Here is a 26,678-nt window from a genome sequence, read left to right as displayed (position 1 = left end):
CTTATTGCTGAATTACCTCATTCTGTTAATAATAATGATTTGACTTTCTGATTTGAATTTGATTGTATACATGTTATTCTTTCTTTTGTTATGCAGCACAGACAAACTACCCAGTAAATATACCACCATGTGGATAAAGGAATTCCTGACTCAGTCTCATCCAGTCCTGTCACCTGACCCGTGAACACCTGTTTACCTTCACTATTGTCAGTCATTCAACCTGTCCAGCTACCCACACAGATTCCAATAATCTTCAATCGTAACAATCTGTAGGTAAAATGTCCCCGTAAGTGACTAATATAATATATGCCAATAAGCAGACACTTTTATCCAAAACGACATACATTTTACGTGTGGGTGGTCCTGGTAATCACACCCACTGTCATGGTGTTGTAAGAAACATCTTCTACCAACTGAGCAACAGAGGACAATTTACAGTGCATTCAGAAAGTATTCAGACCCCTTGACTTTTTCCACATTTTGTTACATTACAGCCTTATTCTAAAATGTATTAAATTATTTCCCCCCCCTCAATCTACACACAGTAGCCCATAATGACAAAGCAAAAACAGGTTGAGAAATGTTTGCAAAGGTATACATTTTTTAAAATGAATATCACATTTATTTAAATATCACATTTACATAAGTATTCAGACCCTTTACTCAGTACTTTGTTGAAGCAACTTTGACAGTGACTACAGCCTCAAGTCTTCTTGGGAATGAAGCTACACACTTGGCACACCTGTATTTGGGGAGTTTCTCCCATTCGTCCCTGCAGATCCTCTCAAACTCTGTCAGATTATATGGGGAGCGTCGCTGCACAGCTATTTTCAGGTCTCTCCAGAGATGTTTGATTGGGTTCAAGTCCAGGCTCTGGCTGGGCCACTCAAGGACATTAAAAGACTTGCCCCAAAGCCACTCCTGCGTTGTCTTGCCTGTGTGCTTAGGGTCGTTGTCCTGTTGGAAGGTAAACCCTTCACCAGGTTTCCTCCAGATGTGACGCTTGCATTGAGACCAAAGAGTTCAATCTTGGTTTCATCAGACCAGAGATTTGTTTCTCATGGTCTGAGAGTCTATAGGTGTCATTTGGCAAACTCCAAGCAGGCTGTCATGTGCCTTTCACTGAGCAGTGGCTTCTGTCTGGCCACTCTATCATAAAGGCCTGATTGGTGGAGTGCTGCAGAGGTAGTTGTACTTCTGGAAGGTCCTCCCATCACCACAGAGGAACTCTGGATTCTTGGTCACCTCACTGACCAAGGCTCTCCTCCCCCGATTGCTCAGTTTGGCCAGGTGGCCAGTTCTAGGAAGAGTCTTGGTGGTTCCAAACTTGGAGGCCACTGTGTTCTTGGGGACCTTTTAATGCTGCAGACATTTTTTGGTACCCTTCCCCAGATCTGTTCCTCGACACAATCCTGTGTCTACGGACAGTTCCTTCGACCTCATTTCTTGGTTTTTGCTCTAACATGCACTGTCAACTGTGGGATCTTATATAGACAGGTGTATGCCTTTCCAAATGATGTCCAATCAATTGAATTTAACACAGGTGGACTCCAATCAAGTTATAGAAACTTCTCAAGGATGATCGATGGAAACGGGTTGCAGCTGGGCTCAATTTCAAGTCTCATATCAAAGGGTCTGAACACTTATGTAAATAAGGTATGTTTTTATTTTTAATAAATATGAAAAGAATACTAAACCTGTTTTCACTTTGTTCTATGGAGTATTGTGTGTACATTTGAGGAAACTATTTGATTTAATTCATTTAACAATAAGGCTGTAACAAAATGTGGAAAAAGTCACGTGTCTGAATACATTCCAAATGCACTGTATACTACAGAAGACCATGTATATAGAACATTTTACTGTAACCGTAACTAATGTCAGCTTAGGTGACTGTTAGTGGTACACATAAAAGTAATGACAACCAATTGCCTGAAAAGCTTGACTCATGTTTTCCCTAAATCCCTTCATCATAATCAATAAAGAGCTATATTCAATGAACAGCGACCAGAATTGTGAATATAATATAATTGTCACTATATTTGGAGCCACATGAATAATGTGATATTGAAAGTGCCAGACAGCCTCCCAGCCAACAACTTCAGTGAACTGTAATGCCACTTGAAATGTCAGTTTCTCTCTGCATTTCCGGTATGTTTTGAACATTGCAAGAAAAGATCAGTATCAATATTAGGGATGACCCCAATGATTCAAATATATATATTTTTTATGCCACACAAGAAACCTGTCTTATTCGCGCCCATCTCCGTGAACTAATCCGTTGAGGAAGCCGAGACTAATCCATTGCAGAGGCGAGACGAATCCATTGGAGGCCACAGGGATAGCACAGTACAAGAAGAGGAGTGTGGCAGTACAATGCACATCTCATTCCCGCCAATTTGTGCACATTCATTGTTTGTATGAATTGTTTGCATTTAATTGTTAGTGTCTATCAATTCCCCATTACATACAGTACCAGTCAAAAGTTTGGACACACCTACTCATTCAAGGGTTTTTCTTTATTTTTTACTATTTTCTTCATTGTAGTAGAATAGTGAAGACCTCAGAACTATGCAATAACAAATATAGAATCATGCAGTAACCAAAAAATGTTACATCAAAATATATTTCAAAAGTAGATTCTCCAAAGTTGCTACCCTTTGCCTTGATGACAGCTTTGCACACTCCTGGTATTCTCTCAACCAGCTTCACCTGGAATGCTTTTCCAACCATCTTGAAGGAGTTCCTACATATGCTGAGCACTTGTTGGCTGTTTTTCCTTCACTCTGCGGTCCAACTCATCCCAAACCATCTCAATTGGGTTGAGATCGGGTGTTTGTAGAGGTCAGGTCATCTGATGCAACACTCCATCACTCTCCTTCTTGGTCAAATAGCCCGGAGGTGTGTTGGGTCATTGTCCTGTTAAAAAACGAATTATAGTCCCACTAAGCGCAAACCAGATGGGATGGAGTATCGCTGCAGAATGCTGTGGTAGCCACGCTGGTTAAGTGTACCTTGATTTCTAAATAAATCACTGACAGTGTCACCAGCATAGCACCTTCACCATGCTTCACGGTGGGAACCACACATGCGGAGATCATCTGTTGACATACTCGGCGTCTCACAAAGACAGTGGTTGGAACCAAAAATCTCAAATTTGGACTCATCAGACCAAAAGGAGAGATTTCCACCTGTCTAATGTCCATTGCTCGTGTTTCTTGGCCCAAACAAGTCTCTTTTTCTTATTGGTGTACTTTAGTAGTGGTTTCTTTGCAGCAATTAGACCATGAAGGCCTGATTCAAGCAGTCTCCTCTGAACTGTTGAGATGTGTCTGTTCTTGAACTCAGTGAAGCATTTATTCGGGCTGCAATTTCTGCGGCTGTTGGCTCTCATGAACATATCCTCTTCATTTGAGGAAACTCTGGGTCTTCCTATCCTGTGGCGGTCCTCATGAGAACCAGTTTCATTATAGCGCTTGATGGTTTTTGCGACTGCATTTGAAGAAACCTTCAAAGTACTTGACATTTTCCAATTGACTTAAAGTAATGGACTGTTGTTTTTCTTTGCTTATTTGGGCTGTTCTTGCCATAATATTGACTTCACCAAATAGGGCTATCTTCTGTATACCACCCCTACCTTGTCACAACACAAACGATTGGCTCAAATGCATTAAGGAAAGAAAGAAATTCCACTAATTAACTTAACAAGGCACACATGTTAATTGAAATGCATTCCAGGTGACTATCTCATGAAGCTGGTTGAGAGAATGCCAAGAGTGTGCAAAGCTGTCAAGGCAAAGGGTGGCTACTTTGAAGAATCTCAAATATAACATATATTTTGATTTGTTTTACACTTTTTTGACTACATGATTCCATGTGTTATTTCATAGTTTTGATGACTAAACTATTATTCTACATTGTAGTAAATAGTAGAAATAAAGAAAAACCCTGGATGATTAGGTATGTCCACACTTTTGACAGGTACTATATATATATATATCACTAGTTAATTCATTTACTGATAATTCTTATCATTTCTAATCTATAATGTTTGTTTGGTTACGGTAATGTATGTTAATGTATTCAATATATTATTATTCCAGTCTTTTGCCATTCTCATTGTCGGAGTTGACACATTGTTTGCAGAGCGCAAAACCTATACTACACTCTATTTCATTGCATTTTCGAGTTGTGTCGATTTAGTCATTGTCCCTTTGTTTAGAGCGTTCCTATTAATGTTGAGTAAAGATGTGCACCTGATTACGCATATAAGTAGGCCTACCTGGCCTGCGCGCAAATGTAGGTATATAAATGTGCCCATTTGAGGATCTGATAGTATTTCTGATTGGCTTAATGAACCATCACTAATGAGCAGTGGCTTAAAGTACTTCAAAGTACTACTTTTCATTTAACCTTTATTTAACTAGGCAAGTCAGTTAAGAACAAATTTGTATTTATCTACTTAAGTATTTTTGGGGGGGGTATCTGTACTTTATTATTTATATTTTTTACTACTTTTATTTTTAGTTCTCTACATTCTTAAAGAAAATAATGTACTTTTTACTCCATACATTTTCCCTGACACTTGCTTAATATATGGAATTTGGAAGGATTTATACTTTTAAGTTTGATACTTAAGTATCAAAATTAAATGCAATTGCTAAAATATGCTTAAGTATATTTAAAACCAAATCATTTTTGAATTTTAGTCAAGTATCATTTTACTGGGTGACTTTCACATTACTTGAGTCATTTTCTATGAAGGTATCTTTACTTTTACTCAAGTATGAAATTGGTTACTTTTTGCACCATTGCTAATGAGTTGTGGAGCTTCTCAAAGTAATGTTTTCTTCCCCTCAAACAGCAAGCAAACAGTCTGTTTTTAAATATTGAGAATGATGTTAATTCCTCAATGCATTTGAAAAGAAATTCCAGCTCTCTCCCTTTTGATAACCACTCAGCATGGATGGGAAGCATGTCATGCTGGGATCCAGTGTAAACAGTCATAAAATAGGTCTAATACCTGGGGCGGCAGGTAACCTAGCGGTTAGAGCGTTGGACTAGCAACCAAAAGGTTGCAAGATCAAATCCCTGAGTTGACAAGGTAAAATCTGTCGTTATGCCCCTGAACAAGGCAGCTAACCCACTGTCCCAAGGCTGTCATTGAAAATAAGATTTCTTTCTTAACAGACTTGCCTAGTAAAAAAACTAAAAAAACTTCTTATCCCTTCTGCAAACATACTACAGCTGTGTCTGTCCTAAACTCAAAATAGCCTACAGCGGTGTCTGGCCCAAGGGGACATAATATTTTATACAATGCTGCAAGGAGCTTTAGGCCGCATCCAGGTTAATAGTTGATACAATGTTTCAAGTTTGTTGACTACGCATGGACTGTCTGCAATGTGATTTATAGGATATTTTTTCAGGATATTTTCTACCTGCAGGCTGCAATGTTTTTATTTGTTGGCTTTATGCTGTTTTTACATAGTTGGCAATAGAAGTTAATTGTTAGGTTTGTATCATTTTCATTAACCAGATGACAAAGATTTTGAGATACGAAGACAATAGAAATTACATGAAACTGTCCCATGACAATGTGCATATGAAAACCATATTGGTGGAAATGGTGAGATAAATTGGCATTCCACATGAGAAAGTTTGCCGACTCATTTAGCCTATTACCAACAATTTCAGGAGAGGCAGAATCTGGGAAAGCCAGTAGGAGCAGGAAAAGGGTGGTCTGGACAGGTTCTTGATCCCTGGCTCCCTCTTGAATAATTTGTGTCTTACTTCATCAACGAGAGAGCTGAAAGCATCAGACAAGCTCAATGCATATATAGTTACATTTTAAAATAGGTTGTGTTTATATATGGAAAAATACACGCCTTAAAATAGACTACTTTCGGTCGACCCCAAAAATATTTGACCAGGACAGCCCTAAATCAATATATCAACGCAGCATAGCCTGTCTGTTGACCTATTGAAAATGGAATTCATGAGCAAAAATCTGAAAACAAGCTTTTGTTAATGTTATATTGATAAAGCTTTGGGAAAGTGATACAAATAACGATATGGTAGCCTATATTCTATTTGTAATTTTTCTCCCAACTGTTCAACTGACGACCAAAGTCAGCCTACAGGCGCCCGGGCTGCCACAAGGAGTCGCTAGAGTGCGATGAACCAAGTAAAGTCCCCCCGGACAAACCGTTCCCTGACCCGGACGACGCTGAGCCAATTGTGTGCCGCCCTATGGGACTCTCGGTCATCGGATCGAATCCCAGGCTGTAGCGACGCCACAACACTGCGATGCAGTGCCTTCGTCCGCTGCGCCACTCAGGAGACTGGTAGCCTATATTCGAATCCTTTTCAATTTTAGATTAAATGCCACACTTTTGCTTCATATTATCAGCACATGGGGAACTTCATAATTTTTAAAATGTACACAGTTTGCTGTGGTGTTGGTCATGGTGTTGGAACGAAACCCTAGATACAAATCAACAGAGATTTGACAGTTTGTTATCAGCTGAATTTACATGGACATTAAGACTGGGGCATGAGGCAACAACAGGGGAAAAGCAGGCATCATTAAGCACTTTGACAGCATGCATCTGTGATGTGTTATGCAGTCTTGCAGGAGGCTGGCTAACACACCCGTCTATCTGTTAGAACATAATTTCCTCGCTTCCTTTGATCGGACCCTCCTCTTTATTGACAGAAGGCCTAACAGCTAAATTGTGTGTGTGTGTACGGCCTCAATGGATGGGGGGGGCAGAGCTCCAGCAAGCCGCTCCTTCCAGAGAGACGGGGTTAATGCCTGAGCCCCCATCCCAGCGGAGCCCCATACCCCAGGGCCTGCTTGCCTGCTGGGCTGGGAGAGGGAAAACTGAGCCCTGGGTAGATGTCTGTCACAGTGAAAAGTCTCCTCTGTCTCTCGGCCACACAGCTTCACTCTCTTCAAAGCCTCCTCCTGGGCATTAAAAGATCCTCCTATCTATCTCAAACATGCCTGGGACTGAATCACATATTATAGAAACCATCTTTTACATAGGTAATTGGAAAATGACAGATTTTTCCATATTACAATAATTCTCAAAAGTGATTTAGGCACTTGATATAGGAACATTCACAGGGGAAGCAACACCAGCTTTAACATGTATTCAGATGCAAAGTACAACTGAATGGACCAGAACTTATTTCATACTATCAGCCAGTGCAGATATTCTAGAGCAGCGGTATTCAACTCTTACCCTACGAGGTCCAGAGCCTGCTGATTTTCTTACCCAGGTCTAAAGCAGTTCCTGATTAGAGGGGAACAATGAAACAAAATCAGTGGGACTGGCTTTGAGGTCCAGAGTTGAGTTTGAGGGTTCTAGAGAGCTGCCGAGCAGCACAAATGGTCTGTGCTCCACTACTTTTACAGTTTCACCGCGCCAGGATTGCAATGTGGCAACGGGCCAAGTGAACAATAAGACAATTAAAGATATCTGTTTCAGAGGCTAACAATCCATTGGCCCTACAACATGGGCTTTGGACTGTCAATACAAAATCATATACAAGTCAACATGATAGATATACAAAATAGTTGTGGCCAGTGAGGCCCTCCTAACTCCTATGGAATATAATTAGGTCTGTAACAAACCACTGTCACTGTTGTAGAAGCCAAAAACAAGTACTGTAAATCATTTTAACACAGTTATTTTGTTAGTTAATTTTAGCAATAGGCACCTGGAGATCACCCAGGTCTTCAGGTCGAGACACTAAGCGATGATGACGGAGGAAATTAGCCGTGACATCTCAAATGCCTTAAATCTTGAAGGGTATTTTTCAAGAACATTTACCAAAACGCCATCTATGTTTCGTTGGTTGTGAGCTGGGATCAGAATGACTTTAATCTATCTGGCTTGTACTAGCCATTGCAAAGAGTTCTTTTGTTCTTCAACTTTTTTTTATACATAGTCGGTACAGTGAGTATAAAAAAAATTGGATGTTTTTTCATCCATGACAACCCTAGTTCAAGGACAGAGCGGTGCAGCTTTGCCACAGTGGTGTGTGTCTCCTTGTGAAAGGGATTCTGCTCTCCACTGCTTTGCTTTCACACAATAGAAGGCCAGCACTACAGGGGACCCCAAGCGCTGGGCCGAGCCAAGGACATTTGCGCAGTAAAAGTAAACAACTGCACCATCCCACAGATTGAGATGCCTTCCATTTCTGGCATCATGTGGCTGTGTGATCAATGCCTTGCAAAGTCCCCCCACCCCCTTCTCCGTCCCCCCCTTCCAATGTGTGTGGTGGGCCACTTTACCTGCCAAGAATGTAATCCTTCCTCTGTTTTGCATAAAGCCAGTGTGGTTCTCATCAATGCGATGGACACACCAGGCAACACCTCCCGTTATTGATCACAGATGTCCACTCGCAGATTTCGATTGGATTCTGGATGCCACATGGGGATGAGGAGCTCCAAAACAATCACTCCAAATCAACAATAATTCACAAAAGGGACAGAGAGACTAGGTCTAAACTAAATAGCACCTGGAACCAAGATGAAAGTTAACCAACCCAATGTAACACTGTATATTAGTAAGACCACACACACACACCAATAGATTAACATATTTTGGGCTATGATGCCACTAAAAGGGAATACTGTAGGTTAGATTGGGTAACTACATCTTCTGACAACAGGATCCAATACTGCAGAATGCTTGAATCATCATGATTGAATGTAATATGATACAGAATTCTCATGTTAAAGCAGATCGACTGGTGACTGTCATCGCTGCTTGCAGCCATATTCATCATCTGATAATGTATCAATTTCAAATCTCCACAGTCAAATGAATGCTTCCTGGATAATATTATGCTAATTTGGCTGTTAAGTGACAAAATCCTGATAAAAGACCACGATGGAGTCCCTGATTCTCATATTGATTAACATTTCAAAGCCCAGGGTTTGTTAGTGTCACATAGGGAGGCTTCTATTAAGAGTTACCCATTAACAAGTCAGTCAATTATTCAAGACTAAAATCATGCTGGCTCATGGTGACATGATATCTGCGAATGCTCAAAACTCATTTTAATTTGATGACAATAATATGAGCAAGACTTGTGTTTGAACATCAAAGCAAGCTAGACCAGCCAGAGGACAGTGCTAGATGTGGGGAAGATAGCATGATTAAATGTGATAGATCGTCTTTTGTATTTCTCTGGACATATACAGTACAAAGACAAGACAATTGACCCCCAAGAGTCTTTAGAAACTGCTTTGTGTTATGTGGTATGTATTTACCTCTTTAATAATGGTAATTAAATGCTTTGACTGACAAACCCAAAAAAATGTCATGGCTGGTACTCAAATGAATGACCTCTAATGCGCAATGCTGGTCCTTGACCCAAACAGGGGCTCATGGTAAAAGCCAAGCACATCATAGGAGAAACTATGGCTGTCTGAAAACGTTCCTAGCTGTCAAATCCTTGCTTCCCCTTGTTCCTCAATTCCTCTCAAAGTTCATTTGAAATTGGGGGGAAGGAGGCAAGAAGTTTACAGCTAATAACGCTTTCAGACAAAGACTATGTAGTCTATTGTAATGTCTATAATGACTGCTTTGTTGCACTCTCTACCTGTCTGGAAAAAGACAAGACAAAAAAAACTCCTTCAACCAGTCTGTTTAAAATCTTCAAATACAATTTTAAATCTTAATGCTCGTTTCATACCTTTAACAAAAGTGCCAGGATTCAATTGTTTTTCAAAGTCAGTGCCTCTAGTAATTAAACCTCAACCACTCTGGGGTACGGTGCTTATATATTTTGAGAACGAGGGCTTGGTGTATTCAAATCGCCAAGGGTCAGTGGCGTAAAGTACTTTGAAGTATTTCTATACTTTACTATTTATATTTTTGGCAACTTTTACTTCACTACATTCCTAATGAAAAGTACTCCATACATTTTCCTTGACACCAAAAACGACTTGTTACATTTTGAATGCTTTAGCAGGACAGGAACATTTTCGAATTCACACACTTATCAAGATAAAATCCCTGATCATCCCTACTGCCTCTGATCTGCCGGACTCACTAAACATAAATGCTTAGTTTGTAAAGATGTCTGAGTGTGCCCCTGGCTATCCATAAATAACAAAAACAAGAAAATGGTGCCGTCTGATTTGCTTAATATAAGGAATTTGAAATTATTTATACTTTTAAAACTTCAGTATATTTAAAACCAAATACTTTGACTTTTACTCAAGTAGTATTTTACTGGGTGACTTTCATTTCTACTTGAGTCATTTTCTATTAAGGTATCTTTACTTTTACTCAAGCATGACAATTGGGTAATTTTCCCACCACTGCCAAGGGTGTTCTCTCTTAGTAGATGCACATTGCTCATTTAGGGACTGCAAAGCAGTATCAAATATACAGGAAAAAAAGGACCAGTGAATGTGTCTCATAACAACTGTCCCTACATGAGGTGGAAGCCTCATTTAGATTGTTGTGATAACTGGGGGAGGAAGAAAACTGGGCTGCTTCTTTATTTTGCATGTGGTTCCAAATGCATTTTCAAGTTTCACTTTTTATTTCCATTTTGGCTCCTGAATGAAGACTGCTGGGCACAATGTCATCCAAGCTCACCCAGAATTTCCTTACAAACCAATTAAGGATTCCTTCCGCGTTCCCGCTGCCAGCTCTCTGCTCCCACTCCCAGCTCCCTGTAGGAATGAGCAGACGCAGGAGCAGGTCCGAAGCAGTCATGCCTGGGAAATATAATAAACCTCAAATGTGTTATTAGTGGCTGTCATAATGAAGAAATTAAGAACGTCAGACCGCCGAACCCAATGACACAACAGACTGGCGGAGCAGTTCTTAACAGGATCACCGTGTCAGCATACTGATTAAGAAAGAAAGAGAGAGAGATGAACACCCCATCATTCTTGTCAGAAGAAGGTCTTTCCTTCAGCGCCCAAACAATAGTACTCTATAAAATGTGTTTATGAAGTTGTTATAATGTAATAAAGCTCATAGATTCTTGATCCTTCTCAAACGTACTGCTCTGTTGCCAGGTTACCTCATATTGTGCTACTTTGATAAACTATCCTGTATGGAAGACTGAAGAGATCTACAGTCATACCTTCTGGATATTGCTGTTGCTGAAGGAGTAGCTAATGATATCCCATCTTTGTGTTGATGTAGCATTTGCAAACACAAACACACACAGTACATCTAAACCAGCTATTATCTTGACTCCATAATATTGTCAATGATTTATCTTCAGTCAATTAGCTGACCTCACAAAGGGATCAAGTCATTACATGAATTGATACTAGAGGTCGACCGGTTAATCGGAATGGCTGATTAATTAGGGCCGATTTCAAGTTTTCAAAACAATCAGTAATCTGCATTTTTGGACACCGATCATGGCCGATTACATTGCGCTTCATGAGGAGACTGCGTGGCAGGCTGACTACCTGTTTTGCGAGTGCAGCAAGGAGCCATGGTAAGGTACTAGCTAGCATTAAACGTATCTTATAAAAAACTATCTTAACATAATCACTAGTTAACTACACATGGTAGGATGATATTACGATTTTATCTAGCTTGTCCTACGTTGCATATAATAGATGTGGTGCCTGTTCATTTATCATTGACTCATAGCCTACTTCGCCAAACGGGTGATTTAACAAGCGCATTCGCGAAAAAAAAGCACTGTTGTTGCACCAATGTGTACCTAACCGTAGACATCAACACATTTCTTAAAATCAATTCACAAGATCAATACACAAGTATATATTTTTAAACCTGCATATTTTGTTAATATTGCCTAACATGAATTTCTTTTAACTAGGGAAATTGTGTCACATCTCTTGCGTTCTGTGCAACAGAGTCAGGGTATATGCAGCAGTTTGTGCCGCCCGGCTCGATGCAAACTGTGAAGACTATTTATTCCTAACAAAGACAGCCAACTTCGCCAAACGGGGGATGATTTAACAAAAGTGCATTTGCATAATCATTGCACGAATGTACCTAACCATAAACATCAATGCCTTTCTTAAAATCAATACACAGAAGTATATATTTTTAAACCTGCATATTTAGTTAAAAGAAATTCATGTTAGCAGGCAATATTAAACTAGGGAAAATGTGTCACTTCTCTTGCGTTCATTGCACGTGTAGCGTGGGTCATTCTGCGTTGTGTACTTTTAATTAGGACGCTGCCACAACTGAAGGTCTGCTAATTGAACACATATTATGTTAACCCTTGGTGCAGTCCTAGCTCTCAGGCACCTTGCAGGCTGAAGGTCAGGCAAAAGAGAGCACCAAAAGGAAATAACAGGTGCTGTGTACACACATTCAATGCACAACAGCACGCCATACAATACAAGTAAAATGATACAGAACATAATTCGGACAAAATAAAAGACATACCTGCACACGAAGAGACAACACACATTATGTTAACCCTTGGCGCAGTCCTAGCTCTCAGGCACCTGCGCAAGCACATGGACACTCACTCAAACACTGTCCCAAATACTCACAAGTTACAATAGATACCCTAGTTAGCGAGCTTTGTGAAACTTGTTAACATAAATCTTTATATTATCGACATTGTAACAAACTTATGGTAGCATAACAGTACATTGTGTAACATTAAGACGGTTTCATATTAAGCAATTTCTGAGCCAAGGACAACATACCTTGCTAGCCGAAGGTCAGGCTAAAGAGAAGAATAAGGGGATACGGAAATACAGATAACCCGCGATGGGCCAAAACAAAATATACAAAACTTTTACAATCACATGTATGTACAATATTGATATGAAAAAGTGTTTGTACACCAATGAAAAACATTAGCTATGCAGCTGTAATTAACTTTAAAAAAATACACTGAATTATTATTATTATCATCATCCTGAAATTATTACCATCCCCTCTTGACCTGGCCTATTTGAATTGGTCCTTGTGTACAACTTGGTGCATGATCTAGGGGAACAACATCACACTGCTACATTCACCCCCACTGTTTTACACTAGATTTTAGGCACAAAACACATTACCTCGAAGGTAACAAAGAAAGAAAGAAAACGTTTCACACCCACAGGGCGACAGAGTAACCCAGTGTAGTCCCTTAAATTCTAGACCCACAAATGATCGATCAGCTGAAAAGCTATCCCGCGAAGGATTAGGAAAATGGGTAGCTAATCCCTTATTCAACCGTATACGAAAAATGCCATATACATTTTATGCCGATGGACTACACACAAAGTTACATGAATTGTCAAGTATATTAGACAAACCCACAAATCATTCTAAGACGCACTTAGTTTAGTACATATATGTAAAACATGTGGAAAAAGTAGGCACTATCCTACAGTCACTGAGAAACCAATAACTGTTTAATTTCCTGTGTAGACAGTTTGGATTAGCCTATCCACTGGCTTAATAAATCTACCGAGTCTAGTCCGAACACCCTCACCCAAAAACCTAGCAGGAATGTCACAGACAGCACTAACCCTGCTCAGAGGTCTGACCTCAGGATTCAGGATGGGGAGTACTACAGATCCGCATATCAGCACACTTTCAGTTACCGACGCAACACTAGTAGTGTCAGACGACTGATCAGAATCCTGGTAGATTTTCACAGACCACAGTGACGAAGCATCTTCAACCAAGGTAACATCATCTGTCACAGCATCATCCACACTGAATGGAGTTTCGCAATCCGAACTCTTGTAGGCTTCGGGGATATCTCTCTGGTCCACTTCTGCTGAGCACACCTCACTCAAGGGGACTTCATACGGTTGTTCCACCTCACTTCCATCAGCTGGGACTTTATCTTTCACTTGGAGTATCCTCCCAGAAGACTCAGGAAGGCCTGCTACTCAGTGGACAGTCCTGCCATCACTCCCATCCATTTGGCTAGACTCTGCAGACATCTCAGAGATCACGTCACCACTCGATAAAGATCCGTGACCCTCAGGTTCCTCCCACGAAGGCAAAGGCAGAAAGTTGACTGGCATAATCAGGTTCCTATGCACAGTTTTGATGCGTCCAGTGGTAGGGTGTTGGATACGACATGTGTTCAGTGAGCTGTTCTTCGCAACCACTATGTACACGATCAGCCAGTTTCTTCTTGCCACTCTCTCCCTTGTTAGCAAGTAGAACTCTGTCTCCCTTCTACACCGAGTGACCCTTAGTCTGTTGTAAACCTCGGCTTGTCTCTTTTGTTGCTTACTGGCATGCTGCTGGGCCTTTGTCATGGCCTCTCTCAGATCCTCACCCAGAGACTGGACATATGTATCCACGTCTACTGTGTCCCCATCCAACAGCACACTTAACATAACATTTACCGGCAACCTAGGGGTGCGTCCGAACATCAAGAAGAAGGGGGGAAACCCAGTAGTCTCGTGAACAGTGCAGTTATAGGAGAAAGTCAATGTGTTCAACATCTGAGGCCATTTAGCCTTGGACCTAGCTGGCAGAGCTCTAATGATCCCACCCAGTGTGCGATTCAGACGTTCTGCTTGACCGTGACCCATCGGATGATAAGGTGTGGTGTGGGACTTTTCAACACCAGATAACTGAAGCAATTCTGCAATAAGTGAACTCTCAAAGTTAGCACCCCTGTCAGAATGGATACAATCAGCGAACCCATAACTGCAGAAGAAATTATTCCAGAGAACACGAGCAACAGTCTTAGCAGACTGGTTTGGACATGGATACGCACAGGTGAGCTTAGTTAAGTGATCAGTCACTGCTAACACATCAATAGACTTGCTGTTTGAATCTTCTGCAGTCCAGAAATCAATACACACAAGTTCTAAAGGTGCCGTTGTCACAATGGAGACAAGTGCAGCTCTTGCTTCAGGCTCAGGTGCTTTACTCAAAACGCATCTCTTACAGTGGGCCACGTATTCCTTGACATCCTTCTCCATAGCGGTTTTACTGGGAATCTGTCTTGTGAGCCACAATGTGCGCTGCTGACCCTGATGACCAGCATCATCATGAACTCCATTCAACACAACGCCTCTCAAAGACACAGGTACGACATACTGGAATATGTTCTTCTTACACGCTGGGTGTTTTGAGACACGATACAGAATCCCTAACCGTGTGGTGAGTTGTCCCCACTATCTTAGTGTATAAACTGTTTCTTTAGCTTCAAAGACTCGCTCTCTCCTAGATGGGCGCCGGCCTCTATCTACAAAGAACATGACTCTGCTGATGATAGGATCCAGTGACAGGTAAAGGGCTCTGACCCATGGACATCAACTTCTCAAGGTGCTGCACATGTGAAACGGCCCTCACTGTGGCACCATCATCCCATCAGCGGTGAGCATGGAGGACAGCAGACACCTCTTCACAGGAAACCAACCCACTGACATCGTTACCAGCTCTACTCAACTCACTCCCAGGAGCCATAGACGTTCTACAGCCAGCCCCAGGCTGCTCACAGGAGAGACGGAACATGTCTTGTACATCATCCACTCGAAGACCTCTGGCTTCCTCCAGCAGGACATCATATGGCATTCTTGCCAGTCGGTACAGAACTTTGGAGCAGACAAATGGCTCTCTGCTCAAAGCATCAGCAATTCTTGGGCCCTGGTATGTACTGGATATCAAAATCAAAGGGTGCCAGCTTAGCAAACCATCTCTGCTCGCATGCATCAAGTCTTGGCTTTGTAAGAATATATTTGAGTGGATTGTTGTCGGTCCACACAGTAAACTTATGCCCTCGCAGCCAATGGCTGTACTTATCATGAATGGCCCATTTCATGGCCAGAAATTCCAGCCGGTGAGCAGGATACTTGGATTTTTAAGAGATTTACTAGCTAAAGCTATAGGCCTGGCTATGGCCTTCCCATCTTGCACTTGGGATAGTACAGCTCCCAAACCACTTGTAGATGCATCAACAGAAAGTAAAAATGGCTGAGAAAAATCTGGATGAGCCAGCAGTGCCTGGTCAACTAGTGCTGCTTTCAAAGCTTCAAAAGCGAGTTGGAATTCGGTAGTCCAGTCTGCAGCAGTGAGACTGCGAGAGGGACCAGGCCTCTTTCTGCCCTTGCCTCTCCTAGGCTTCTTCTGACCTGTAGTCAGCTGAAACAATGGAGTAGAAACCATGGAACAATTCTCAATGTAGTGTTGATAGTATACTACCATACCAAGGAAAGAACAGATTTTGCTAGGAGACTGAGTGACACCATCAGCTTCCATCATCTCACTCTGTCACATTGAAAAATGGTTTGAACCTTAGCAGGGTCAGTGGCTACACCCTCCTGAGAAATGATGTGGCCCAAAAACTTAACAGACCTCCTCAAAAACTTGCACTTAGACGGAGACAGTTTAAGATTGTGCTCCTGCAACCGCTGAAAAAACACCTCAAGTCTCTGCAGACTCTCTTCCTCCATCTTAGCAAAAACCATCAGATCATCCAAATAGCAAATGAGACTTAGAAATGTTTGGTCCCCAAAGATGGTCAGCATCATTCTCATAAAAGTAGCTGGGCTGTTGCAAAGGCCTCGAGGTAAACAATTGTACTCGTGCAGACAAACTTAAAGGTGAGGAAAAGGCAGTGTATTTCTTATCCTCATCAATGCAGTGGCACATTGTAGTACCCTGATGTCAAGTCCATTGTGCTGAAGAAGGCATTACCTCCCAGCGCAGCCAGTACATCAGCCTGATGAGGCAGGGGATGAGCATCCTTTACTGTGCGGGCATTTAACCACCTAAAGTCAGTACATAGACGCAAGTCCCCATTCTTTTTCCATACTAGCACCAAATGGTGAGGCATACTCGCTGCTGGATTTTCTGACAATTTCCTTTTCCTCCATATCATCCAGTGTTTCCCTGAGTTTTTGGTAATGAGCTGGAGAAAGCCTACGATAAGGTAATCGAAATGGGCGGTCATCAGTCAGCCGTATGCGATGGCAGTACTCTTTTGCCTCTCCACAATCCAGGCTATGTCTAGAGAACACGGTGTCATACTTCTCAATTAAACCAACAAGTTTGTATTTCCAGAACTGTGAAACTGGACATTCCTCAACAGACAGGCCTTGAAGTCCAAGATTGTTCAGTGTACTGTTGCCATTAACTACACTGCCACCAACTGAACTCTTAGCTGTAAGATTGCCATGTGAGATGTCACATTGTACTTTTGCCATGTTCTGGTAAGCTGCTTGCGACTTGACATCATCAAAATCCTCCAATGCAATGGTACACATCTGCCACTTTAGCATTTAGTCTCAGGGTAACTGGCAAAGTTGTTGGATTCACAATCTTCACAGGGAGCCATCCATCCCCCCACAGAGGCGTAACTACTCTCCCTACTAGTATGTGTCGATTCACACAACGACACGTGCTGGGCTCAACAACAGTACTGCCCACATAGAGTTTTGTCTTTGGGGGTAGGCAGCCCCACACAAGATGCTCACTCATGGGTTGGAGCATTACTGCTCTCTTCAACTTAATGGTGCCCATTTTATCTGGGATGGAGTCTCCTCTCCATCTCTCCAGATTTGATAGGAGACGCGGGAACTGGCTGTCATCACACTGGCCAGAGGGACCTGGCGTACCCACCACCCGCCAGTAGCTGTCATCACACTGGCCAGATGGACCTGGCGTACCCACCACCCGCCAGTAGCTGTCATCACACTGGCCAGAAGGACCTGGCGTACCCACCACCCGCCAGTAGCTGTCATCACACTGGCCAGAAGGACCTGGCGTACCCACCACCCGCCAGTAGCTGTCATCACACTGGCCAGAAGGACCTGGCATACCCACCACCCGCCAGTAGCTGTCATCACACCGGCCAGAAGGACCTGGCGTACCCACCAGCCGCCAGTAGCTGTCATCACACTGGCCAGAAGGACCTGGCGTACCCACCACACGCCAGCTGTCATTTGATTTGAACTATCTAATCAGAGGCTTCAACACATTAGTGCCCACAATGACTTCATCAACCTGCCCATCTACAATAAGCACTGGGACGACATAACTGAAGCCATAAAGCTGTATTTTTAAGTCACACATGCCCACTGGGCTAGTTTGTGTTCCACCACAACCCACCAGGATGATGTCTGAAGGAGCTAGACAGTTCCCCTCTACCATTCCTGCTTCCCTCAACCGAGGTACAATATCTGCGCGCAGAGTAGTAGCCATGGACCCACTATCTAACATCCCTTTCAGCTCAACTTTATCCTGTACCAGCACGGTGGTGTAAAACAAACTGTCATTGAGTAATTATCGTTGTGTTGTTCTTGGGTACTGACTCACAAAAATAAGAATAAACGGATTGGATATCATCATCAGTGGAAGAATAATTTTACTGCCCCACATTGCCCTCAGAATGTAGGCTTTCTAGTTTTCCAGACCTGCCAGTCTGTCCACATCCAGGGCTCTTTCGCTTCCCAGTCTCACTACAGTCAAAGCTCATGTGATCAGGAGAGAAGCACTTGAAACACAGCTGGTGCATCTGACAGTGAGCTTTGGTCCAGTGATTAGTGCTTCCACAGACAGCGCACTCACAATCACGTTTGGGGAACTGTTTACGGGGCCCTCTGTTCACGGACTGAGTATTGCTGAGAAGAGCCTTCTCTAACATACTCAAAACTTTCTCTAATGTCCCACCCTCAGATACAGATGGGGCCTGTTCTGGTTCACGGCCACATCAAGAAAAAGATGACACATTAGGTCTGCTCTCAGGATCCACTTCCTCCTGGGGGGAGTCAAAGACAGCAGCCACCTGCTGTGAAAGTTGTGTTCTACATGCTTTACGCTCCCTTAATAGTTCATCCAAAAGATCCTGTACCTCACTGACATCACCTCCCCAACATTCTCAGACCCAGTGTAACCCCTCTTCTCTAGGTAGACTCCCATTAGCTCCTCCCACTCCAGGACAGAGTACTTATCTGAGCCATCACCCCTAAAGAAAGGTGGAGCACTGACCTCCGACTTCACAACCAGATTCAGCTTGGACGCATCAATAAAAGTTGACCAGGGAAACTGCTGGGATTAGTGAGGGGAATGGGCAGGAGAAAGACTTGAAGCACCTGGCTGCAGTAAACTCGCTCTGATAGGAGAATCTATCTTCTTAATAAGGTCACTAAGCTGACTCTGATGTGTCCCATTATTACCGAGGACTGGGGATGATGGTACATCAAGAGACAGAGGAGGGATACCCTGGTCATGTGGAGTAAACAGCCTACCCCTCCCAGTGCTTGTAAACACAGGACTAGCAAACACTCTACTCCCAGGAGGTGACTGTACAAATGGTGTAACTGCAAGAACACCCCTCCCTCTACCCACACTAAAATCCCCAGCATAACTCATTTTATGAACTTGAGTCTTCCAAGGCTCAATAGAGCACTAAAATACAATGTAATTTACTGCAGACAAATACAAAAAAAATGCAATAAACAAATTCCCTCAAAACATGTGAATATGCTCCATTCACCTTCACTATTTACAGTATACATTAATTTATAGCAAACCATCAACAAGTGCGCATGCGCAGATCACACATCTCCTCCACATGCACAGCTCCGGTGGTCGGCTACACACGCAGAGTCAGGGTATATGCAACAGTTTGGGCCGCCTGGCTCGTTGCGAACTAATTTGCCAGAATTTTACGTAATTATGACATAACATATTTAGACTTATGGATGCCACCGTTAGATAAAATACCAAACAGTTACGTAATTTCACTGAAAGAATAAACGTTTTATTACCGAAATTATAGTTTCCGGATTTGACCATATTAATAAGGCTCGTATTTCTGTGTGTTACTATGTTATAATTAAGTCTGATTTGATAGAGCAGTCCGACTAAGCGGTGGAAGGCAGCAGCAGGCTCATAAGCATTCATCCAAACAGCACTTTCGTGCATCTGCCAGCAGCTCTTTGCAATGCTTCAAGCATTGCGCTGTTTATGCCTATCAACTCCCGAGATTAGGCTGGTGTAACCGATGTGAAATGGCTAGCTAGTTAGCGGGGTGCGCTCTAATAGCGTTTCAAACGTCACTCACTCTGAGACTTGGAGTAGTTTGGAATTTGTTGAGCGATGGGTAACAATGCTTCCAGGGTGGCTGTTGTCGATGTGTTCCTGGTTCGAACCCAGGTAGGAGCGAGGAGAGAGGAAGCTATACTGTTACACTGGCAATACTAAAGTGCCTATAAGAACATCCAATAGTCAAAGGTATATGAAATACAAATGGTATAGAGAGAAAGAGTCCTATAATTCCTATAATAACCTCAACCTAAAACTTCTTACCTGGGAATATTGAAGACTCATGTTAAAAGGAACCACCAGCTTTCATATGTTTTCATGTTCTGAGCAAGGAACTTAAACGTTAGCTTTTTTTCAAATGGCACATATTGCACTTCTCCAACACTTTGTTTTTGCATTATTTAAACCAAATTCAACGTGTTTCATTATTTATTTGAGTCTAAATTGATTTGACTGCTGTATTATATTAAGTTAATAAGTGTTCCTTCAGTATTGTTGTAATTGTCATTATTAAAAATAAATAAATGGGGGGGTGAGAAAAAAAAATTGTCCGATTAATCTTTTTTTAGTCCTCCAATAATTGGTGTCGGCGTTGAAAAATCCTAATCGGTCGACCTCTAATTGATACCGTATCAATCATCACCTGAGCCAGAAAGAGTTATGATCAGAATCAAATTGCCATTACAGGTGCTGTGTAGTACCTAGAGATATCTGGGCAATCATAATTATGTTCCCCTGTGTGAAACTCTATATTGTTAATAGTCCAGGTAGGCCTCTGTGCTTCAGCAAACAAGGGAAATTGGAGGGGTGCTCAACAATGACAATAATCCAGTGATAGAGTTTACCCAAGGAAAACATCCCATAATGACTCATTCCTGGTAAACAAGTTAGAGCACTCAGTAAACAGCAGAGATACATATCTTCTTAACTCAGACGTTATTCTATGATCAGACGTGTACAGGTACTGACGTTTAGACGTCACATGACTTCTTTCTGAGAGATCCATTTTTAATGTCTCACTAGCATTCCAATGTGGGGACCAGATTACCACAGCTCAGGTCCCTTTACAATGGCAGGCAGTGTATGTCTCACTGATCTTTACGCAATAGTCATCTAATTCCAGTAGTGCATTTGGGATTTGGTGATTCATTATCGGACTGGTAACAAGATCAAGTTTGAGGAAAACAGAGCTTACCAACATTTTTTCTACAACTGAACTCAAAGCGGAAAAGCTACTAATGAAAATTACAAAGTGTAATTTCCTCTAATTAAATCTGAAATCTCCAGAGAATAGGTTAGGCACCTTGATAAACAAGAAAATAGAAAACACTCCCTGCTGAACTCATGTCAAACTAACATGCTGTCTGACTGGTGGAAAGACTGGATACAGAACAAAACTAAAAGCCTCAGGTTCATTATAACTCTCTAAAGCTCTAAATATTGCAAACAGAACACTCACCAAGACAGCACTGTGTCTGTCAGTGGTTGTTTCTTATAGTATATAACGAGGGAAACCGTGGTCTGAAATGGTTAAATTGTTACATTTATGAAGCCAATCTTAATTAGGGAGCTTTGGGAAAACAGTTAAGGGTGTGAATTCCAGAGGAGAAGGATGGCAGTGGATATTAAAAGAGAACATGAGACAAATTGCTTCCCTGCAAGGTTCACCACACCCTAAAATGTCTTGAGACATTTTGTATGGTTTATAATCTAGAGATTAATAACAATTGTGACTGACCGGCTCAAATCAGTTTCATGTGGCAACATTTGAAATAGTTTTTTTTTTTACATTGGATTAGAGACTCAGAGCTACAAAATGGTTTATCATACATTGCATTTTTGAGGAACAATGGGAAAGTAATTCTGCTTTGAATGTTGATAAACTTGTAAACTCACTTTTCAGAAAAGGGCCTTTGAATATTTTGGTATCTACTGGAGAGCTCCCCTTTCTCTACACCCATTCAGCATTGTTCACACCCTCTTAAACCAGCCCCACCCATCTCTTTAAGGATTCACATGGGAGGTCATGTGCTAAACAGTGAGTTGTTTAGTAAAGATTAAGACTAAAATTGATACTAACCTACAATAAGGAAAAATTCCAGGGAAACGGAAAGTGTCCAGATAAATATATTTTATAAATATTAGATGACACTTATCCAGAAACACTAAATTGATGGGTCCTGTGAAACAAATGCTATAACCCAAGCCACATCCAGTGGTGGAAAAAGTACAATTGTCATACTTGAGTATAAGTACAAATCATTTCAAATTACTTATATTAAATCACACGGCACAATTTTGTTTTCTACTTTTTTGTTTACAGATGGATAGCCAGAGGTACACTCCTCCACTCAGACATAATTTACTAATGGAGCATTTGTGTTTAGTGAGTCTGCCAGTTCAAATGGAGTAGGGATGTTCTCTTGATACGTAAGTGTGTGAATTGGACAATTTTCCTGTCAAAATGTAATGATTACTTTTGGGTGTCAGGGAAAATGTATGGAGTAGAAAGTACATTATTTTAATTCGGAATGTAGTGAAGTAAAAGTTGCGAAAAATAAAAATAGGTAAGTACAGATACCCTGAAAAAAAGTTGTACTTTAAACTATTTGTAAAGTACTTTACACTACTGCCCAAATGCCTTCACACCAGTACATTAGCATACTTTATATACTGTTACACACACACTTATCAAAAAGTATTCAACCACTCCACACATTTCTTGTTAACAAACTATAGTTTTGGTAAGTCTATTAGGACATCTACTTTGTGCATGTCACAGATCATTTTTCCAACAATTGTTTACAGACAGATTATTTCACTTACAATTTACTGTATCACAATTCCAGTGGGTCAGAAGTTGACATACACTAAGTTGAGTGTGCCTTTAAACAGCTTGGAAAATTCCAGAAAATGATATCATGGCTTTAGAAGCTTCTGATAGGCTAATTGACATGATTCGAGTCAATTGGAGGTGTACCTGTAGATGTATTTCAAGGCCTACCTTCAAACTCAGTGCCTCTTTGCTTGACATCATGAGAAAATCAAAAGAAATCAGCCAAGACCTCAGAAAAAAATTGTAGACCTCCACAAGTCTGGTTCATCCTTGGGAGCAATTTCCAAATTCCTGAAGGTACCACATTCATCTGTACAAACAATAGTACGCAAGTATAACCACTATGGGACCACGCAGCCATCATATCTCTCAGGAAGGAGACACATTCGGTCTCCTAGAGATGAATGTAGTTTGGTGTGCGAAAAGTGCAAATAAATCACAGAACAGCAGCAAAGGACCTTGTGAAGATGCTGGAGGAAACAGGTACAAAAGTATCTATATCCACAGTAAAACGAGTCCTATTTCAACATAACATGAAAGGCCGCTCAGCAAGGAAGAAGCCACTGCTCCAAAACCGCCATAAAAAAAGCCAGACTACGGTTTTATATATCATTATTTTGCTAAGTCTTGCTAAGTGGATGGGTCTCTACATAAGGTGTAAATGGTACAGCCAAATGGTTACTTGCATAGTAGCAATATCAGAAATAGATAGTGTCAATATAAATAAAATAATTTCCAGTATTTTCAAGAAGAATATCAATAACGATATCAGTGATAGACGAGGTAGTTATATGTATACAATCGGGGTAAACTGGCTGAGCAGCAGGATAATTAATAGTAGCCGCAACGCATGCCATGTGTGTTAGGAGAGAGCCCGTTTCTGTCCTGCCGTTGACTTTGGTGCAGGGCATGTGATGTCCATAGCATCTTCAATGAAAAACTCCCTGATCTTCTCAAAAAGTTACGTTTGTCTATCTGTGTCCAGTCCAGGTGGTGCATGTACAGGCAGAACATCTATGGGAGGAAGGATGTCAGCGTTGGGACCAGGTTTCAGCTGCTGCGCGACAGTCCAAACGCTCCTTGGCGACAACACCAGGCTTTTCAAAGCACCGAAGCTGTAAATCAGGGAATAACAACAACATAAAATCTGAAGACATTACAACCTTGCACAACATCAATTCACCTCCCAAGTTTAGATAAGAAGAATAACCTCATACAATGCAATGAAAAGTATTTTTACCTGAAGTGCTGGTACTGCTTGATCTTTACGGAGTCAGGTGTGGTTGCCAGCCATAGCTTCCCACCAGCACCGTACCATCCTCCAGTCCAACCAGCTTTGGGATGTTGACCCCCGTCTCTGTGCTGTCCTTCACAATACCAGCCATCTCAGACAAAGTATTCACTCTGGTCTTTCTGAAGAGCTGCTTGATGAGGCCGAAGCACCAGTCTGGTGTGGCCTGTGATCAGGAAGTGAAGGTCCAGACTGTGGTGGAGCTTGTGCATGGTCCGCCAGGCACAATACCAGAGCACAAACTTGTCCTTGTTTTGGCCACTGCAGTTATCACAATTAAGGTCCCCACGTGTTTCCCCAACTCCGTAGTTGCTGAAGAAATGGTGCATGAAGTTGATGACTGCACTGCTGCGTTTGCATGCTTGGGCCACCTCTCTTTTTGATGGGAGGCATGAGACCATTGTCCTTGTATGACTGGTTGAGGAGAGTCAGGCGTGTTCTACTGATGTTGAAAGACAAATTACAGACAAATATTTTAGAATTATTATACAATAAATGCGAAATGGCATTCAGAGATATCAATACACACAGTTCACACACGTAATGTTAGCTAGCTAGCCAGTCATCTAAGAGCAAGCTTTAACTAGCAATACAAACCGATTGTCATAGCTAGCTAAAAGTACAAATCGGTTCAATGTTAGCTAGCAAGCCAGCCATCTAACCTCAGCTAACATTAGCTAGCTAACAACAAGCTTTAACTTTGGGTCTTTTGTTAAGACATGTAACATTAACTAGCTAGCTAAACAATGAACTATAATCCCAATAGCAATACAAACTGATTGTCATAGCTAGTTAAAGTTAACCAAATAGGTTCAATGTTAGCTAGCAAGCCAGTCATCGAACTCCAGCTGGCTAGCTAACAGCAAGCTTTAACTTGCAATGAAAACAACCTTCTGACAACATTAGAAACGTATAATATTTCAAACTGTAGCTAGATTCTTACCCGTATACATGGATGAAAGCATCACGGCAGACTGCAATCCCTTTTATTAAAGAAGACGTCCTGTGTCGTTTTGCACAGCTTGTTTGGCCGTTGTGTTCCACCGATTTCAAAACTCAGTCAAGTTCTTCCGTGACAACACTGTTGATCGCCGTTTCTTCCCCAACACTCATCCGAAGACTCTACAATGTCTTCAGGGCAGCAATGTTATTGAGAGCAGTAGCAACATATTTGCAGTTCTCCATGGCTAAAGTTATATCTTTTGAAAAAACTACAGTTGAAAGGATTATCTATGCATAACAAGCAGCTGATTTTATAGACAAGATGCTACACCGCAGACCAATCTGAAACCCCGCTCACTATCTCAGCCAATCTCGGCTAGCGGGAAGGTTCCTGACTTTTCTTTGGCTAAACCAACTAGGCTCGTAATTTAACAACTTTATTTCTATTTACAAATGGCATAAAGGTTTGTTATTAAGGCACATGAAAGTTCACATGTTTAAGAAGGCATTTCTGCCCAAAAACTAATTTAGATTAAAAACCTTTTTTTAATGTTCAGACGGCTCTCCTGTGAAGTCATGACTTGCGACATCCGATTCAGGAAACTAGGCGTGTCACTGACATTTACTAGCTACACGTGGATAAAAAATAGCTTTAGTGTGCCAGAATCAATTCCAGGTTGAATGATCACCTGTTGCTGGAATAAATAGATCACTGTCTTCCATGAATGTTGGAGATGTGCTCATCTGCCAGTAAAGCCAAGATAAAATCAGAAGGCTTGGAACTCAAGAAATGGAGCCAAGGAAGTGTTTGTCAAACATTATAAAGAGACAAAATGGAGTACGTGGTCCGGGAAACAAGTGGGGTTTTAATGTCCTCCACTGAAAGAGTGTTTTGATATCTTAACGTTGTAAAAACTACACTCTGGTAGTGAGCTGGAACCTGACAGATGAAACATGTTTCCGAACCTATTCTGGAGTCACTGAAGCACACTATTAAGTATGCCAGGTGTTGTAGAGAGGACTGGTAAAACAAAGGCTGAGAGAAAGATACGTATTAGCACAGGTACCAAACAGAAACATATGTCCCTTAACATGTCCTTTCTCCTGATGAAACCTAAGTGCCTGTAAGACACACCAACAACATCCTCACCCAGCCAGACAGCAAACAGCTGGGCAAAAACGTACTAAGCATTGCGTTGTTGAAAAATGCAGCAGAGTGGCTGAGTAGGCTGGTTATAGAGGTCAGGAATCAGGAACAGACCGGCTTATTCAAGACACACACAGAAGGAGTATTGCTGTCTTAAGTACAACAGCGGTACACTACTTCTATACAAGCAAGTGAAAGATGAAAGGAAGAAAAACCTCTTTAGTTGGACTTCAATATAAATAAATCTGCCGAATTCCAACATTGTGTATGAAGATAAATTAATTAGATTTTTGCATGGGGTATATTTTGCCTTCCCTCTACTCATTCATATAGCTTCGCCATTCTCCTATTTCAGCCGTGATGAATACAGCATGTCAGTTTGCCCCGATAGAAAAAACAGAAAAACAAAATGTGGATTTCAACTGCATGACAGTTCTAGCCATTATGATTCTCGCTGGAAGAGGAGTGTTC

The 26,678-nt window shown here is 41.5% G+C and overlaps 1 protein-coding gene and 1 long non-coding RNA gene across 4 annotated transcripts in view; both read right to left on the bottom strand.

Moving 5' to 3' along the window:
* The window catches only part of LOC112266834 (limbic system-associated membrane protein), a 1,006,051-nt gene that overhangs the window by 445,757 nt on the left and 533,616 nt on the right, over positions 1–26,678 (bottom strand). The gene's annotated exons all lie outside the window — the stretch shown is intronic.
* On the bottom strand, positions 23,351–25,640 carry LOC121839265. The gene is made up of 3 exons (XR_006078821.1): positions 25,062–25,640; positions 24,068–24,560; positions 23,351–23,942 (listed from the first exon to the last, which is right to left on the bottom strand). It is a non-coding gene; the product is annotated as an uncharacterized LOC121839265 (long non-coding RNA).

This window comes from Oncorhynchus tshawytscha, linkage group LG14, assembly GCF_018296145.1.
Source record: "Oncorhynchus tshawytscha isolate Ot180627B linkage group LG14, Otsh_v2.0, whole genome shotgun sequence".
NCBI lineage: Eukaryota > Metazoa > Chordata > Actinopteri > Salmoniformes > Salmonidae > Oncorhynchus > Oncorhynchus tshawytscha.
Note: the sequence above shows the minus strand (reverse complement) of the source record. Positions and strands in the feature narration are given on the sequence as shown.